General features: G+C 35.6%; 1 protein-coding gene across 1 annotated transcript in view; it reads left to right on the forward strand.

Moving 5' to 3' along the window:
• The window catches only part of HECTD2 (HECT domain E3 ubiquitin protein ligase 2), a 375,065-nt gene that overhangs the window by 260,291 nt on the left and 96,162 nt on the right, over positions 1-18,612 (forward strand). The window lies entirely within an intron of this gene.

The raw sequence follows: 18,612 nt of genomic DNA on the forward strand, positions 1-18,612 counted from the left end.
AAATCTTTACATTGAACCAAGCGTTTCTAACAAATCACAACGTTTGTTCTGGCACTTTTTCATACTGAAAGGCCATTACCACAAATGTTATAGTTCTCTTCTGCTCTCATCACAAGACAAGGCATACATAGGTATTTTTGCTACACAGTTCCATTTTTTCCCTCTGGCTTTTAAAGGACTTTAAAGGGAAACTAAACCCTTTTTTTTTTTCTTCCATAATTCAGACATTTTTAGTAAGTTTCTAATTTAATCCTATTATCAATTTTTCTTCGTTCACTTGGTATCTTTATTTAAAAATCAGGCATGAAAGCTTAGGAGCCGGCCCATTTTAGGTTCAGCACCTGGGAAGTGCTTGCTTATTGGTGGCTAAATGTATCTACTTGCTTAAAATTGCCAGCTCTATTTTTAAAATTGCCAGCTCTATCTGAATCTTGAAAGAAAAAAATTTGGATTAGTATCTTATTAAACTGCTGGGTACAACTACAGTACCGGTGTTACTACTCCAAACTTTTGTTTTCCCCCTGTGGCAGAGGCGGACTGAGATCAACCAGGGCCCTCAGGCAAAAGTGTGGCATGGCCCCCCACCTCCTCTTTGCTCCACCTACCTACCTCCTCTGCCCCTCCTCTACCCTATTGCCCCTCCCAAATCCTTTATACACATATATACACATACATACACACATTTGCATACACACACACACATTTCTACACACATATATACATTTACACACACACATGCAAAGTTATACACAGTTATATACAAACACACACACTTATACACACATGCACAGTTATACACATGTATACACACATACATACATATACACATGCACAGTTATACACGCACACACACAAACATACACATTTAAACACATGCAGTTTTACACACACACTCTTAAAGACACTTATGCACATTTAGACATTTACACACACACAGTTATACAAACACTCTTATACAAACTTATACACATTTATGCACATACACATTTATACACAAATATGCACATACACACATTTATACAGATACACACATGCACAGTTATACAAACACTCTTATATACACACATTTACACATTTACACACGTATACACATACACACATGCACAGTTATACAAATACTCTTATATACACACATATACACCTACACACATGCACAGTTATACAAACACATTTATACACATACACAAACTCTGTATAACTGTGCATATGTGTGTAAATGTGTACACGTATACACATTTACACACATGCACAGTTATACAAACACACTTATACACATACACAGTTATACACAAACTCTTATACACACTTATACACACACTCTTATACACATTTATACACACATATACACCTACACACATGCACAGTTATACAAACACATTTATACACATACACAAACTCTGTATAACTGTGCATATGTGTGTAAATGTGTACACGTATACACATTTACACACATGCACAGTTATACAAACACACTTATACACATACACAGTTATACACAAACTCTTATACACACTTATACACACACTCTTATACACATTTATACACACATATACACCTACACACATGCACAGTTATACAAACACATTTATACACATACACGAACTCTGTATAACTGTGCATATGTGTGTAAATGTGTAAACGTATACACATTTACACACATGCACAGTTATACAAACACACTTATACACATACACAGTTATACACAAACTCTTATACACACTTATACACACACTCTTATACACATTTATACACACATATACACCTACACACATGCACAGTTATACAAACACATTTATACACATACACAAACTCTGTATAACTGTGCATATGTGTGTAAATGTGTACATGTATACACATTTACACACATGCACAGTTATACAAACACTCTTATACACACTTATACACACACGCACTGTTATACACACACTCTTATACACATTTATACACACATATACACCTACACACATTTACACTTACACATTTACACACACACATGCACAGTTATACAAACACATATACACCTACACACATGCACAGTTATACAAACACATTTATACACATACACAAACTTTTATACACACTTATACACATTTACACAAACATGCACTGTTATACACACACTCATACACATTTATACACACATATACACACACACACAAACACTTATACACATTTATACACACTCATACACATTTACACACACACACATGCACAGTTATACACACATTTACACACACATGCACAGTTATACACACATGCACACACACATAGGGTTGCCACCTCGGCCATGTTTTCCTCGACACTTATAAGTTACACATGCTGTAGGGTTTGTAGGGAGGAACATGTATTGTGCTGTTCATCAGCACTAATCATGTGATGTCCAGAGACACAATACATGTTCCTCCCTGCTTACCCTGCAGCATGTGTAACAGGTAAGTGTCCAGGAAAGCATGGCCGAGGTGGCAACCCTACACACAAATGCACAGTTACACACATTCTTATACACACATATCTACACATTTACACACACATGCACAGTTACACACTCTTATACACATATACAGACATTTACACACACATGCCTACACATTTACACACACATGCACAGTTACACACTCTTATACACATATACAGACATTTACACACACATGCACAGTTATACACACATGAACAGTTATACACACTTATACACACTCTTATACACGCATATACACATTTACACACACATGCACAGTTATACACATTTATATACACACACAGTTATACACACACTCGTATACACATTTATACACACACACAGTTATACACACACTCTTATACACATTTATACACACACACAGTTATACACACACTCTTATACACATTTATACACACACACAGTTATACACACACTCTTATACACATTTATACACACACACAGTTATACACACACTCTTATACACATTTACACACACACACAGTTATATACACACATGTACACATTTACACACACACTCTTATACACACATATACACATTTATACACACACACAGTTATATACACACATGTACACATTTACATACACACTCTTATACACGCATATACACATTTACACACACATGCACAGTTATACACATTTATACACACACACAGTTATACACACACTCTTATACACATTTATACACACACACAGTTATACACACACTCTTATACACATTTATACACACACACAGTTATACACACACTCTTATACAAATTTATACACACACACAGTTATATACACCCATGTACACATTTACACACACACTCTTATACACACACACACAGTTATACACACACTCTTATACACACACACACAGTTATTCACACATTTACACACGCACATGCAGTTATATACATTTACACACACATGCACAGTTATACACTCTTATTCACATGTATACACACATATACACATATACACACACAGTTATACACACTTTTATACATATACACACATGCACAGTTATACACAAACTCTTATACACACTTATACGTTATACACACACTCATACACAATGCACATTTATAGACATACAGTTATACACATTTATACAAATTTACACACACATGCACAGTTATACACATTTATACACACATGCACAGTTATACAAATTTACACACACATGCACAGTTATACACATTTACACACACATGCACAGTTATACACTCTTATTCACACATATACACACACAGTTATACACACTTTTATACATTTATACATATACACACACATGAACAGTTATACACACACTCTTATACGTTATACACATACTCATACACAATACACATTTATAGACATACAGTTATACACACATTTATACACACATTTTATACAAATTTACACACACATGCACAGTTATAAACACTTATACACACATGCACAGTTATACACACACTCTTATACGTTATACACATACTCATACACAATACACATTTATAGACATACAGTTATACACACACAGTTATACACACATGCAGTTATACACATTTACACACACATGCACAGTTATACAAATTTACACACACATGCACAGTTATACACATTTACACACACATGCACAGTTATACACTCTTATTCACACATATACACACACAGTTATACACACTTTTATACATTTATACATATACACACACATGAACAGTTATACACACACTCTTATACGTTATACACATACACAATACACATTTATAGACATACAGTTATACACACACAGTTATACACACATGCAGTTATACACATTTACACACACATGCACAGTTATACACTCTTATTCACATGTATACACACATATACACACACAGTTATACACACTTTTATACATTTATACATATACACACATGAACAGTTATACACACACTCTTATACACACTTATACGTTATACACATACTCATACACATTTATAGACATACAGTTATACACACATTTATACACATTTTTATACAAATTTACACTCACATGCACAATAATAAACACTTATACACACATGTACAGTTATACACACACTCTTATACGTTATACACATACTCATACACATTTATAGACATACAGTTATACACACACAGTTATACACATATACATATATATATATATATATATATATATATATATATATATATATATATATATATAATTACACACATACCCATATATGCATATTCATACAAGGTAATGAAGGGAGCTATATTTGCATGAAAACAATTTTCCTAAAAAAAATATATGTATACACTTTGGTGCAGACCCTTACAAACCAATGTTTGTACACATTAAGGGATAAACAATTTTATAGTATACTGTCCCTTTAATGAGGAGTGCAAGCAAAAAAACAACAACATTTAGAGTAAACTGAGCAGTTCATAGACAAGGGGACTGATTTATAGCATGTCCCTGTATTTTACTGACTACACTTTTAGCAAAATTAAAATAACTATTAAAAAAAAACTCCTTTTAAAATATGAAGCAGAGCAAAGTCACTGATTTTGCAACAAATATGACTGAGGGTGATCACTTAACTTAGCCTTCATTTGCTGATTGGTCTAAAGCTCCTCATGCAGGATGGTTGAAGGGGCAGACTACCTATACATTGCACAATTCAGTGAGGACTCCGGATTTCTATCTGAAAGTTCAAAGCAATAAAAATAAATCACACTCACAGCAACATGAGGAGCATAAATGCCGGTTGGAGCTAAAAACAAACAGACCTTTTAACTTGCCTGTAAGCCCAGCCCCCGCTGCATTCTAGATTTTCAGCAGGGAAGTTGTGTAGGGCTGAAGTGAGAGGAGTCAGTGGATTGTAATTCCATTCTGCCAGCCACATTTACAATCCTGATTGGGAATAGCGCGGCACTCCTGAGCTCAGCCTCATTCAGAATAGAGCACCCGTGCAGTCACGTTCATGGTGTGCCAAAAACCCTGTGACATTTGAGCGCCCCCCCCCAAAAAAAAAAAATACAACCAAAGATTTTTTTTAAAAATCCTCCTTATTTAGTGCTGCATGATGCTGCCTCCACTGGGGGCAGGCCATTAAGATGCCGGTCCCTCGGGCAAGGGCCGAATTGCCAGTCCGCCCTGTGGCTGCAGCTATCTTCAAAGCTATTCTCTTATTTTAACTCTTCAAAAAAGCTGGTTAGTGAAGCTCTGCATCTTCACACTGGAGCTGCTACCTTAGAATTTAAGTATTCTTGTACAATGTGACAGACGTGATGCACATTCACAGATCGTGACGTCGTTTTAACAAACCTTATCATGCTCAAGAGCGAGAGCTGTACATTTTTGCAGTGACTTTATTCACTATATTATTCCTAAGGGCTTTTTATAATTATTATGTAACTCTCAAACTCGATAATTCTACTTTCTATTTTGTGAGCTAACCCAAACTGCAAAGTACTGCAAAGGCCGTCAACGTCACTGATCTATGAAAGTGCACTGCTTATGTCACAGGATGCAACAATATGTGAGTACCAAGATGGCCGCTCCCAGTATAAAAATATAGAGCTTTACCAATTGGCTTCTGTAATGCGTTAAAATAAGAGAACGGTTTTAACCCTTTAGTGACAGGGTTAAAGTGCCTACATCGGAACACCTGTTCCGATGTAGACAAATTGAAACTACGCGATCTTGCATACGATCGCGAGATTTCAATTATTGGATCGCATCTGGGGGGCGTCCCTACAACCCTAGGAACGCCCTCCAGACCGCGATCAAGTCCTAGAAGCACAGAAGGCTTCAGGACAGCCGTTTGTTATGACGTTCTATTCCGTCATAACAGCTTTAAAGCCCAGTGTAATTATGAGGGAATAGAACGGCATAACGGCGTTAAAAGGTTAAACAGAGCTGCAGTTATATGAGGAAAAAAACAATAGCATGGTCAGTAGTAACCATACTACTATAGTTGTACTCAGTAGTTCAATGTCCCTTTAATTAAATTCTAGAGTTATTTTTTCTAATTAATTATCAATACAATGGAGTCAACAAATGCAATAATGCATGTGAAAAAGCTATAAACAGGATAGGAATAGGAACAGGATGCCTACTGTGCACAACTGGTCTATGGGATAGAAGCTCATTGGCTGATAAATAAAACTCCCAAAAGGCCACACAGTATAGGACCAAATATATATATATATATATATATATATATATATATATATATATATATATATATATATATATATATATATGTGTATATATTATTATTTTTTTAATCTTAACCTCTTAAGGACATATGACGGAAATTTTCCGTCATAAAACAATTGAGCAAACTGAAAGCTGTGTCCTTAAAGGGTTAAGGACCACAGCACTTTTCCATTTTCTGACCGTTTGGGACCAGGGCTATTTTTACATTTTTGTGGTGTTTGTGTTTAGCTGTAATTTTCCTCTTACTCATTTACTGTACCCACACATATTATATACCGTTTTTCTTGGCATTAAATGGACTTTCTAAAGATACCATTATTTTCATCATATCTTATAATTTACTATATTTTTTTTTTATAAAATATGATGAAAAATGGAGCTTTGACCCCTAAAATCTGTTACACATCTACAACCACCAAAAAAACACCCATGCTAAATAGTTTCTACATTTTGTCCTGAGTTTAGAAATACCCAATGTTTACATGTTCTTTGCTTTTTTTTTTTTTTTGCAAGTTATAGGGCAATAAATACAAGTAGCACTATTTCCAAACCATTTTTTTTTTTTTTTTTTTTTTTAAATTAGCGATAGTTACGTTGTAACACTGATATCTGTCAGGAATCCCTGAATACCCCTTGACATGTATGTATCTATATATATATATATAATATATATATATTTTAGTAGACAACCCAAAGTATTGATTGAGGCCCATTTTGGTATATTTCATGCCACCATTTCACTGCCAAATGCGATCAAATAAAAAAAAATGTTCACTTTTTCACAAACTTTTTCACAAACTTTTGGTTTCTCACTAAAATTATTTACAAACAGATTGTGCAATTATGGCACAAATGTTTGTAAATGCTTCTCTGGGATCCCCTTTGTTCAGAAGTAGCAGATTTATATGGCTTTGACGTTGCTTTTTGGTAATTAGAAGGCCACTAAATGCCGCTGCGCACCACACTTGTATTATGCCCAGCAGTGATGGGTTTAATTAGATAGCTTGTAGGTTTAATTTTAGCTTTAGTGTAGAATTCAGCCTCCCACCTGACACATCCCACCCCCTGAACCCTCCCTGACCCATCTTAAGTACTGGCAGAAATGTGTTTAACCTCTCCAAAGCCACCAATCACCAGCTAGCTCCCAGTAGTACAATGCTGCTGCTGAATATATGTACATATGCTTTTCAAAAAGGAAACCAAGAGAACATTGTACATTTGATAACAGAAGTTAAATGGGCACTAAATACATTTCAAGCTCCTCCCTCTAATCCTGGGGGCTTCCATTAGGAAACACTGCAGGTATCTGAATGAGGGTTGCTGCACAGGTCAGCACTGGAATGTAGTGAAAAAAGATTTCAACATAGCTTCTCCCGTGACTAGAGAGAGACAGGAAATAACCTCAAAACTATGTTTATAAAATATTTTTAGTGTTTAATGTCTTAAAATTGCATGCTCTATTTGAATTATGCTTGATTAATCTAGACTTTCCTATCCCTTTATAAGGATATTAAACAGTATGAGATTGTAATATAGAAATGTTCATTATTTATTTTGTCCCCTTTTCTTGTAATTGTTTTCTGATAATTGTTTTTTTTTTATTCTACTGAATTTCTATAAAGTAATACATGCCGCCATTTCTAAACTTAAAGGGACACTGAACCCATTTTTTTTTTCTTTTGTGATTCAGATAGAGCATGCAATTTTAAGCAACGTTCTAATTTACTCCTATTATCAATGTTTCTTGGTTCTCTTGCTATCTTGATTTGAAAAAGAAGGCATCTAAGCTTTTTTCTTTGTTCAGAACTCTGGACAGCAGTTTTTGATTGGTGGATGAATGTATCCACCAATCAGCAAGGACAACCTAGGTTGTTCACAAAAAATGGGCCGGCATCTAAACTTATATTCTTGCATTTCAAATAAAGATACCAAGAGAATAAAGAAAATTTGATAATAGGAGTAAATTTGATAATAGGAGTAAATTAGAAAGTTAGAGCATCCAATTTTAAGTATCTGAATCACGAAAGAAAAAATTTGGGTTCAGTGTCCCTTTAAGTTTTCACCTTATCTCACTGTTCTGCTGCAAATAATTAGGAACAGATATAAAACAGGCAATCAAATAGATTATACAAACAAGGGTTTCCACACAGCCTTGTTAACACACTTATATCATCAATATTTAATGCATCTACATATTATTCTAAGGTTAATCTTTGCTTCGAATACATCATTATGTCTAACATGCATACTGTTAATATCTCTTTAAAGGGACAGTATGTAATAGACATTACTATAAAGAAGAATATGAACAGATACTGATATAAAAAAAACCTTTTAAAAACTCACTTAGAAGCTCCCAGTTTAGCTTTGTAGATGAGGTTTGATTGGGGCACCCACTGAAAAGGGCTGCGAAACAGGAACAGGCAGAGACTCCCCCCCTCCCCTCCCCTCCCCTGCATATCAAAAGACCCATTACACAACCAGGAGTCTGTATACATCAGTATGTATCTAAAACTGGGGGGCTTGTTTAGGAGTGCACAATGGTAATAAAAAAATAACAAAACTATACATTTTTATGAAAAACCTACCAGATGGGCTGTATAAATGTATCATTTACAAAACATGTATGCAAAGAAAAATCTAGTGTACAATGTAGTACAGTGTATTATCTAATTCCTCAGGTTTTAGGTTCATATCTCTGCAATATTCTGTCCTATGTCAATGTCTGGTATCTGGTTATAAAGTCCTTCGTCATGCAAATCATTCTGTGCAAACTGTTGACTTGTCTGTCTGTTTAATCTCACCTACATAAAACATGTTTGCACAAGTAAGACAGGAAGGGATAAAGGTTGTGAGCATTTCTTAAAGGCACAATGATTGTTCACGTTTTCTATTAGATATTAAAAGAATATAATTTAAACAATAGTTTCTTGAATGAAAAATCAGTCATCTTAACAATGCAACTATATCTGTGGAAGTATTAAAGGGCCATTAAAGGGACAGTCAACACCAAGATTTTTATTGTTTAAAAAGATAGATAACGCCTTTACTACCCATTCCCCGTCTTTGCACAACCAACATTATTATTAATATACTTTATAACATTTAAACCTCTAAATTTCTGTCTGTTTCTAAGCCACTACAGACAGCCTCTTATCACATGCTTTTTTATTAGCTTTTCATAACAGGAGACTGCTTATCCATGTGGGCCATATAAATAACATTGTGCTCTCTCCAGTGAAGATGTGCATGACACCGCCCTAATTGGCTAAAATGCAAGTCAATAGATTATAAATAAATAGCCATGTGATAAGCGGGCTGTCAGAAGAGGTTTAGCTACAAGGTAATCACAGAGGTTAAAAGTATATTAATATAACCATGTTGACTGGGCAAAACTGGAGAATGGGTAATATAGGGATTATCTATCTTTTTAAACAATACAATTTTTGGAGTTGATTGTCCTTTTAAATACAGTAGAATTGCATAATCATCAAATGCATAAGAAAAAGACAATGCAATAGCACTTACTGTAAAATTCTGTCCCCTATTTGAATTATAAAAGGTTTATTTTGGCTTTAGTTTCCTTTAAAATCACACCGTAAAAGCTTACTTTGGATACTTGATTACATCAGTACATACATAGACACTAAACACTTTGTTCTTACAATATATTTCTGCTGTCTTTCTATAGAATAACATATCAGCCATCTCTAAAAAAAAATTAAAGCAAATAAATGAGCAAAAACAAAAATTAATAACCAAACACCTCCCAACCTTATTTAAAGGGACAGTCTAGTCAAAATTAAACTTTCACAATTCATATAGGGCATGTCATTTTAAACAACTTTGCAATTTACTTTTATCATCAAATGTACTTTTTTCTCTTGGTATTCTTAGTTGAAAGCTAACCTAGGTAGGCTCATATGCTTATCTGAATGCATTTGAGCGTTTTTCACAGCTAGAGGGCATAAGTTCATGTGTGCCATATAGATAACATTGTGCTCACGCCCATAGAGTTACTTTTGAGAGGGCACTGATTGGCTAAAATGTAAGTCTGTCAAAAGAACTGAAATAAGGGGGCTGTCAGAAGAGGCTTAGATACACAGAGGTAAAAAGTATATAAATATAACCATGTTGGTTATGCAAAACTGGGGAATAGTTAATAAAGGGATTATCTATCTTTTTAAACAATAACAATTCTGAAATAAACTGTCCCTTTTAGAGGAGTCACTCCTGCAGAAGACACAGCTAGTCCCAGTCATTATTTTAGTATAAATGTCATTGTTTTGCAGTTATGAAGTGCAGAAGCCAATTAGGGAAATATATGTAGCAAGGCTAGCTTTGAAAATAGAGTGGATTTCCAGTTCTGAGAGAATACCTACAATTTCAGAGCTAAATTGCATGAAAAGGGGAGTAAAATACATAATATTGCAAAGTTGATTTACTATGCATAGCTAAATATTTGTATAATATATAATAAAAATCTCATGTGTTAATTGTCCCTTTAACCTCATTCAGATTTACAGTACTGCTTTTTCAAATCAAGATAGCATGATAACAAATAAAAATTGATAATAGGATTAAATTAGAAAGGTGCTTAAAATCGCATGCTCTATTTGAATCATGAAATAAAAAAATTGGGTTTAGTATCCCTTTAATACTAGTCATCTGCTTGCCATTTTATTTTATTTGCTTTTATATTCATTTTTGCCAGACCATTTTTGCTCAGCACCTGAGTAGCACTAGCTGATTTGTGGCTAAATGTAGCAAACCAATCAGCAAGCGCTACCCAGGTCCTGAACTAAAAATGGGCCGGCTCCTAACCTTTCATTACTGCTTTTTCAACTCAAGATAACATGAGAACAAAGAAAAATTGATAATAGGAGTAAATTAGAAAGTTGCTTAAAATTGCATGCTCTAGCTGAATCATGAAAGAAAAAATTTGGGTTTAGTATCCCTTTAAGTTAGGTTCTGATGAACACCTAAAAAGATTTTATCAAAGATCCTCTATATGTTAATGGTGCGGTTTAAAAACCGATAGTAACACGTCTTTGACGTGACAGTAAAAATACCCAGTCTTTGAGGGGGTGAAACATGTGAATGGTGCGGCTTAATAACCGATACTAAAACGTCTTTGACTGTAAAAATATTCAATCTTTAAGTTGGTGAAGTAAAATACTTAGAGGATATGTTTGTGATCAGTGATTTTCCGGTCACCTGACCCTTGGTTGACCAATCAGACGGAGTTATTTACAGGTGGTGTTTTCTTTATCAGATTTACTTGGCTACAATGTTGCTCAGTGATTTTTTTTTTTTTAAATCAAAGTTTTTTATTGAGGTATTTCGTGACGTGACATATATTTCAGGTTAGTATGTACATAGATTGTTAGATACAGATACTTGTTTTAGAACAAAAGCTAAATATGTCATGTAAAACAGAAATGAAAATAGAATGGCACTTATTTTTCACATTAATTCTCCAATTTAATAACTCTGATAATAGCAAATAAAATAACATTGCGTGCTAAATTGTCTCTAGTAACAATGCGTAACTCTATTTACTGACCATAATATGATACCTCGTTTTCTGGATTAAATAAATTAAACTTAACTCCCTTATGAAGTGAATTGCCTTATAGGGTGATATTTTACTAAAATTTATGAAGAATGAAAAGTGGAAGATATGTGTATAAGGTGGGAATGATAACAAGTTGTGACTGTTAAAATGCGGCCATAAGAGAGACATTTGTGATTAACACTGAGCTGCTGAGGCTTATTAAGTTATTCAGCACAACATAGATATATATTGTGATCAATGCTTCATGGTACAGGATTAAACAAACAATATAATCAAACAAGGGAGTCATTACAAAAATAGTAAGATAAATGAAATATGATATATATGAATAATAAATTGGGAAAAAAACAGCGAAACATGGTAAAAGCTTAAATTGCTACCACCTTGTTTTCTAGGGGTGGGGGATTTATTGAGACTCCCTGGATAAACTGTTTTGCCTAGTAGGGTGTGTGACGAATCACGCCTTCTCAGCGTCACAATTGAGGGGTGTGGGCATGAAGGGTTAATGGCACACAGCTCTGGTTCCCTTATCCTTGCAACTCTGCAAAAGGACCTTAGAAGGGACACCTCATTAGCCCCCAATTCTTGTCCACACTGCTCTAATTAACAATTTCCCTGCTGCTGCCACCACCAAAACTTTTAAATTAAAGGGGAGTTCTGGGGAACCCCTAAAAACTCAGACTATTTAACACCTTGGTAACGTGCCTTTAACCTTGTCTCAACAGGAGTGTGAATTCAGATATTAGAGCCCAAAGACAGAATTAGATTTTCTATGTGTTTAATAGCAAAAATATCAACACCGGTTACACAGTGCCAAATTATAAAGACATTCAAAAATAACATACAAATACAAAGCTACAGTTCTTTAGAAACCAAATGGGACATGAAAAGAATTACAACACAATATCTTACTTATTGCCAAGTTCCTTTAGATATGTGGAGAGCTGCCATTTCAGATGTTAAGTTGTTTGGGTCCCAGGGCAGTTCTGACTAAAAAAGTCCTGCTGTAGCAAACCTAAACTTAGCTTTCCTTTGTCTTGTCAAAGTTATAATTTATGATGACTTCAGCCAATGCCAACAAGTCTTAACTACCACTATCAGTCTCCAAGGGGAGGAGCGTTCTGCATTCCTACACACAGTTATACTACATCACTATTCTTAAAGAAGGGGGAAGGGGCTCAGCCCACAGCTTCTCTGCAGCAGATTTCACACACACAGAACAAACAGTTCACCTTAACCCCTTCCATGCTGAGACAATACCACCTCTGCTGAGCAGCCAATCCAGGCATCAACTATTCCACATAATTGTATCATGACAGGGTGATATTGAGATAATTACGGAAATGAATCCAAATCTCGTTCTCTATTTATGGGAGCTGGTAACAAGTTGTATTGGAAGTGTGGATATCTTTTATTCCATGTTATTTCTAATTGGTCTCTCTTGGAACCTATGATGAGTTGAGGGTTGATAGCAATTATTTAATGTGAAAGTTAAGTGTATAAAGGGATACAAAAAAAAGACCCACAGATATATCTAGGGGGTTTTGATCACTCAAGTAATAACATACTGTAAACTAGCCAAGGTAAGCTGGTAAAACTCAAAAACTGGTCACATAAACTTAAAGGGACATGAAACCCAAAAAAATTATTTCATGATTCAGATAGAGAATACAATTTTAAACAACTTTCCAATTAACTTCTATTATTTAATTTGCTTCCTTCTCTTGTTATTCTTTTCTGAAATGTTTATCTGGACAAGCTCAGGAACAGCACAGAACCTAGATTCTAGCTGTTGATTGGTGGCTGCATATATATGTCAATTGTGATGGGCTCACACATGTCACGTGTTCAGTTACAAACCATTAGTGCATTGCTGCTCCTTCAACAAATGATACCAAGAGAATAAAACAAATTAGGTAATAGAAGTAAATTAGAAAGTTGTTTAAAATTACATTCTCTTTCTGAATTATTAAAGAAAAAAATGTGGGTTTCATGTCCCTTTAAGTACAATGTTATTGGGTTAAAGCTCTTCTACTTTGTTCTGGCTGTACCTTCCAATTTGCTAAAAAACTGGTCACCTACTGACTAAGGGAACTACGTCAGGACCCTATTTATGAGGCAATAAATTAGAAGGATCAGGATTATTACTTAATATGTCCCAATAGTATATTTATAATAAAGACTTCAAGCTATTCAATATAAAACTAATGAAAAACAAGATGTAGTTATAACATATGCAATATTTAGGAACATAAGTAGTTATACATGCGTTATACAGATCTATTCCACCTGCATGTAGGGCAGATTCATATCAACCTGTAGCAAGAGAAGAAATGATCACCATACCTATGTATAAGGGAGATAATTGTATATCTAACAATGCACCTGACCTAGTACAAAATGATTAGTTTACAACAATTATGTGAGTTATATTAGAAAGCACCACTTCATCAAATACAGAGAGGCCCAAGTAAGGAAAAATTATGAGCCAGCATTCACATCATTGAAAACCTTTGCATGCATAACTGTAAACAAGAGCTGCAGCGATATAACTAACCATTACAAACGTGGGGGAAAAAGGGGGATATCAAATCTAATTAAACTGTGGAGCCTAAGATAAAAGGTACTATAATGATCTTTCTGCTGTAGGGGATATTACAGTTTTTGAACTTGGGGTTAGTTAGGGAATAATTCAAAGGGTTTGTAGCATTTAAGCTAAGTGCTGAATTAGGCACTATTAAATTTAATGAAGCCAGTTAAAATTTAACACTTTATTTAACATATATACAAAGACAGACCATTTACTTAAATTGGATCACTGTTAAGAAACAAGCATTCATCAATTGTTTCTATATATTGTCATTGCAAGTGACCCAACTGTAATATAATAAAACCAAAACCAAAAGGTAAAATATAAGGGCTAAGTGCTCTAGAAACTACTATTGTGGTGAAGTTAATCGATATTGAGTGGATTTCAAGTTCAAGTCAAACAGTTTTCACACAGGCTATGCGCTCAAAGGTGTCCTCCTACCTGCGTACTGCTGAGATTTAACTCAGTCAGCCGATTTCTAGCTGATCCCTATCAATCAATATCTCAGCATTCATACAGTCTCAATATATCAGTTGGAATTAAACTATTGCATCCATGTTCTTAGAATATATATATATATGTTAGCGCAAGATTTCAATGTTATATTGCTTATAATTATCGCTATGATTAGTAGTTAGGTAATATTCGGCAAATTGATAGTGCTTCAAATCTAGAGATTATTCATTTTCTGTTCCAAGTGCTTATCGTCACTACTAGAACAAGTTCTCTGAAGTATAGGCACCATTAGCCCTTTTATCAAATCCTATTATTACCCTTAGATCGCTATATATATATCAAGCATAACCGCTATTTAAGCGGCAACAATAGTAGCCAACAGATAATCAGTAACTTTGTTTCTAACACCACGCTAGAGTTCCAGAGCACGCCCACCGATGCGTTTCGTCACTTGTACGTGACTTCGTCAGGGCATAGGGCCCGCCCAGCCTCAAGTGCCGTCTTTTATCCTCCATAGTTGCCATGGTAACGGCTTGTGTATTGCAATATCTATGGCGACTAAGTATTACTCTCCGATATTACAATTAAGTAATGTGTGATATGTCGGATGTAGGCAAATTCCATGTCATTAATCACAGAGTGTTATACGGAACATTATGCAGTGATTGGAAGCTGTCCTCCTACTAACTAAATACTTTTTACAAACTCATATACAATTACGTATGTATTGTTATTTTTTGACAGTAGTCTGGTGCAATCAGTCTCTGAAAATATTACAGCAGTTTATGATAAACAATTGTTATCAGTTTTTGAACCTGCAAGAGACCATATAGTTGAAATGGAACTTATGGAACATCAGTCCTCTCTCAGCCTACTCCTGAGTCGACAAACTGGCTCACATGTTGTGAGTATTGGGACTGCAGCATAGACTGGAGCAGTTGGTTTATGTCCCACAGCTTGGCAGATAAGTTCAGTCCATTGAGATTGCCATAGGGCATTGAACCAAAGCCAACATGTGACCAATGCCTTGTGTCATTTTGCTTCTTATAGTCACTCCTATAATGTCTGATGTTTCCCCGTTCTCTCTGCTGAGCTGTGGTACTGCTTACAGTCCATGCTTCAAGTAAGATGCTGAAACTTGTCAGGAGGCCGACCGCACCATCCCGAGTTCCAGCTAGCGAGAATTCTGTATGAAGACTTCCCTGCTTTGTGTTGATAGAGGCTCTAGCTGTGGTATAGTGATTACTGGGTTCGCTCTTGAGTAGGGTAATTATTCTATCCTCTTCTGTCCCTAGAGGTTGTGTTAAAACTGCAGCTGCATAAAATATATTTGCAGTGTCTTGAGGTTCCATGCGCTGTGCGGCAGGATACTCCATCTCCGCCATCTTAAGTGTATTAGTTTCCACCTCTTCACCTGGGTCTCTTATGGTCTGCGTGAGATCAAGAATGTTGCTTTGTATCCGTAGACCCAGCTCTATGAGAAGCGCTAGTATTGAGGAATGGTAGTCCCCCTCCATTTTAAAAGTAAGATATGTTGCGCGGTCTCAGGATTTCAGCAGAACTATCGCTGCTCTAACCCGGGTAGCTGGGGGGAGGTTGGGAATTTGTGTGAGGGCCTCCACCTATGATCCCAATCAGCTAAATCAGATCTCTGAGGTTCCAAACCAAATAGCCACAGCATGCCAGGTTATCTCCAATGAAATGTGGTTGATAAACACAAGTTTAACCATTTGAGTGCTAATGACAGCTCTGAGCCATCACAGAGTTTCCCACTCTGGTGCGAATGACAGCTCAGAGCCGTCACTAGCACTCTCCCACCTTGAGGGAGATCTGGGGGCTCCCACCCACACCTACCCCGGCGATCGTGCCTGTAGAGTGACAGGCATCGCCGGGGCATCACGTTTTGCGCGGTGACGTCACGCGCAATGACGTGATGTCATCACCGCGCAACTTTATTAACAATTTGTCAATACAAAGTATAGGGAAAGGGGGCATGCTGCTTAGAAGCCTGTATCTCAGACATCTAAGCAGCTACAGACCCCCAAGACCCACCATTGGAAAGGTAATCGCCTAACCTAATAATATTATAAATATAAAGTTAAAACTTTTTTTTTCCACAAAATAAAAAAATAAATTAAATCAACTTAGCACCCAGGTGGGAAAGTGCTTAGCACTCAAAGGGTTAAAGCAAGATGGGGTATCCTCTTGAGAATTTAATTATAAAAGTTCAGAGAGCTTCATGAAGTGCGACCATTTATAGCTGCTGCTTAGCCCCGCCTGCTCAGTGATTTTAACAAGCAACCAATCCCAAGTATTGTTGTGCAAACGGGTTCCTCAACAGATCCACTTAGCTGTAGTATCTGTCCAGCTCACTGTATAGGAATTAGATTACGGGTTGCAGATCTGTTAGTTAATAGAAGCACCACAACAGGATATTTAAACATATAGTTTACACTCGTATTCACACAAAGCACTGTCCAGCTCTTATATTAAACTTTACTCCAAGAACTTTAGTGATAAAAGTTTATTATAATGAACTTGACCTTAATGTTCTATACTAAGATATCCTCTTCTTCCACTCTCTTACACCACAGCACTTTATTTCCTATTCACTAGGATATCCCAAAGTTAGGGATACCTATTGTATATAGCTCGCTTTTAATATTTTAGATATCATATATGCGATATTGTAAGTTCAGCTTTTTACACTCTTCAGGTTAGCGCGAGACCAAAAACAGTTTACTTTCAACTTGTCATACGAACGCAACTCAACGCGGACAAAAAGCTTACTTCTAGCACAGTTAACGCTCGAGTGGAACCGTTAAATAGCAAGCCACTTGTATTCTGACCCAAAATGTTTAGTTCTTCATTATATATAAAAAAAACGGCAATGCACTTCCATTGATTATTTTGCTTGGTTTTCCTGTAATTTACCTATGAAAACTGTAGTGTTTACACTCCCCACAGTGATTGGTTGATATTTGCATAACTCATTTATATCTGTCCCTAATTGGTCACATTAAAGTAAGATAAGCAACATTCCGGAGGCTTTTCAAAGGGTGTGCACTGTGCTTGCAAAACAATGCATATTTTACTATCAAAAGAAAGGTTTTCAAAAGGGTTTGGATCATGCAAGTTTAATTTTGACTTTTCTATCCCTTTAATTGTGATAGATTTTCACTGTATAAAGTCATACGAAACGATTATAAGATGGATAAATCCATCTAATGTATTGGAACAGCCTGAATTTGAGCACAGCAAAAACTTGAAGGAATAAATCTCAGTTTGTGAAAAGATAATTCATCAAAAAATAAACTAATCTACCAAATTAG

This window comes from Bombina bombina, chromosome 9, assembly GCF_027579735.1.
Source record: "Bombina bombina isolate aBomBom1 chromosome 9, aBomBom1.pri, whole genome shotgun sequence".
NCBI classification, from domain to species: Eukaryota; Metazoa; Chordata; class Amphibia; order Anura; family Bombinatoridae; genus Bombina; species Bombina bombina.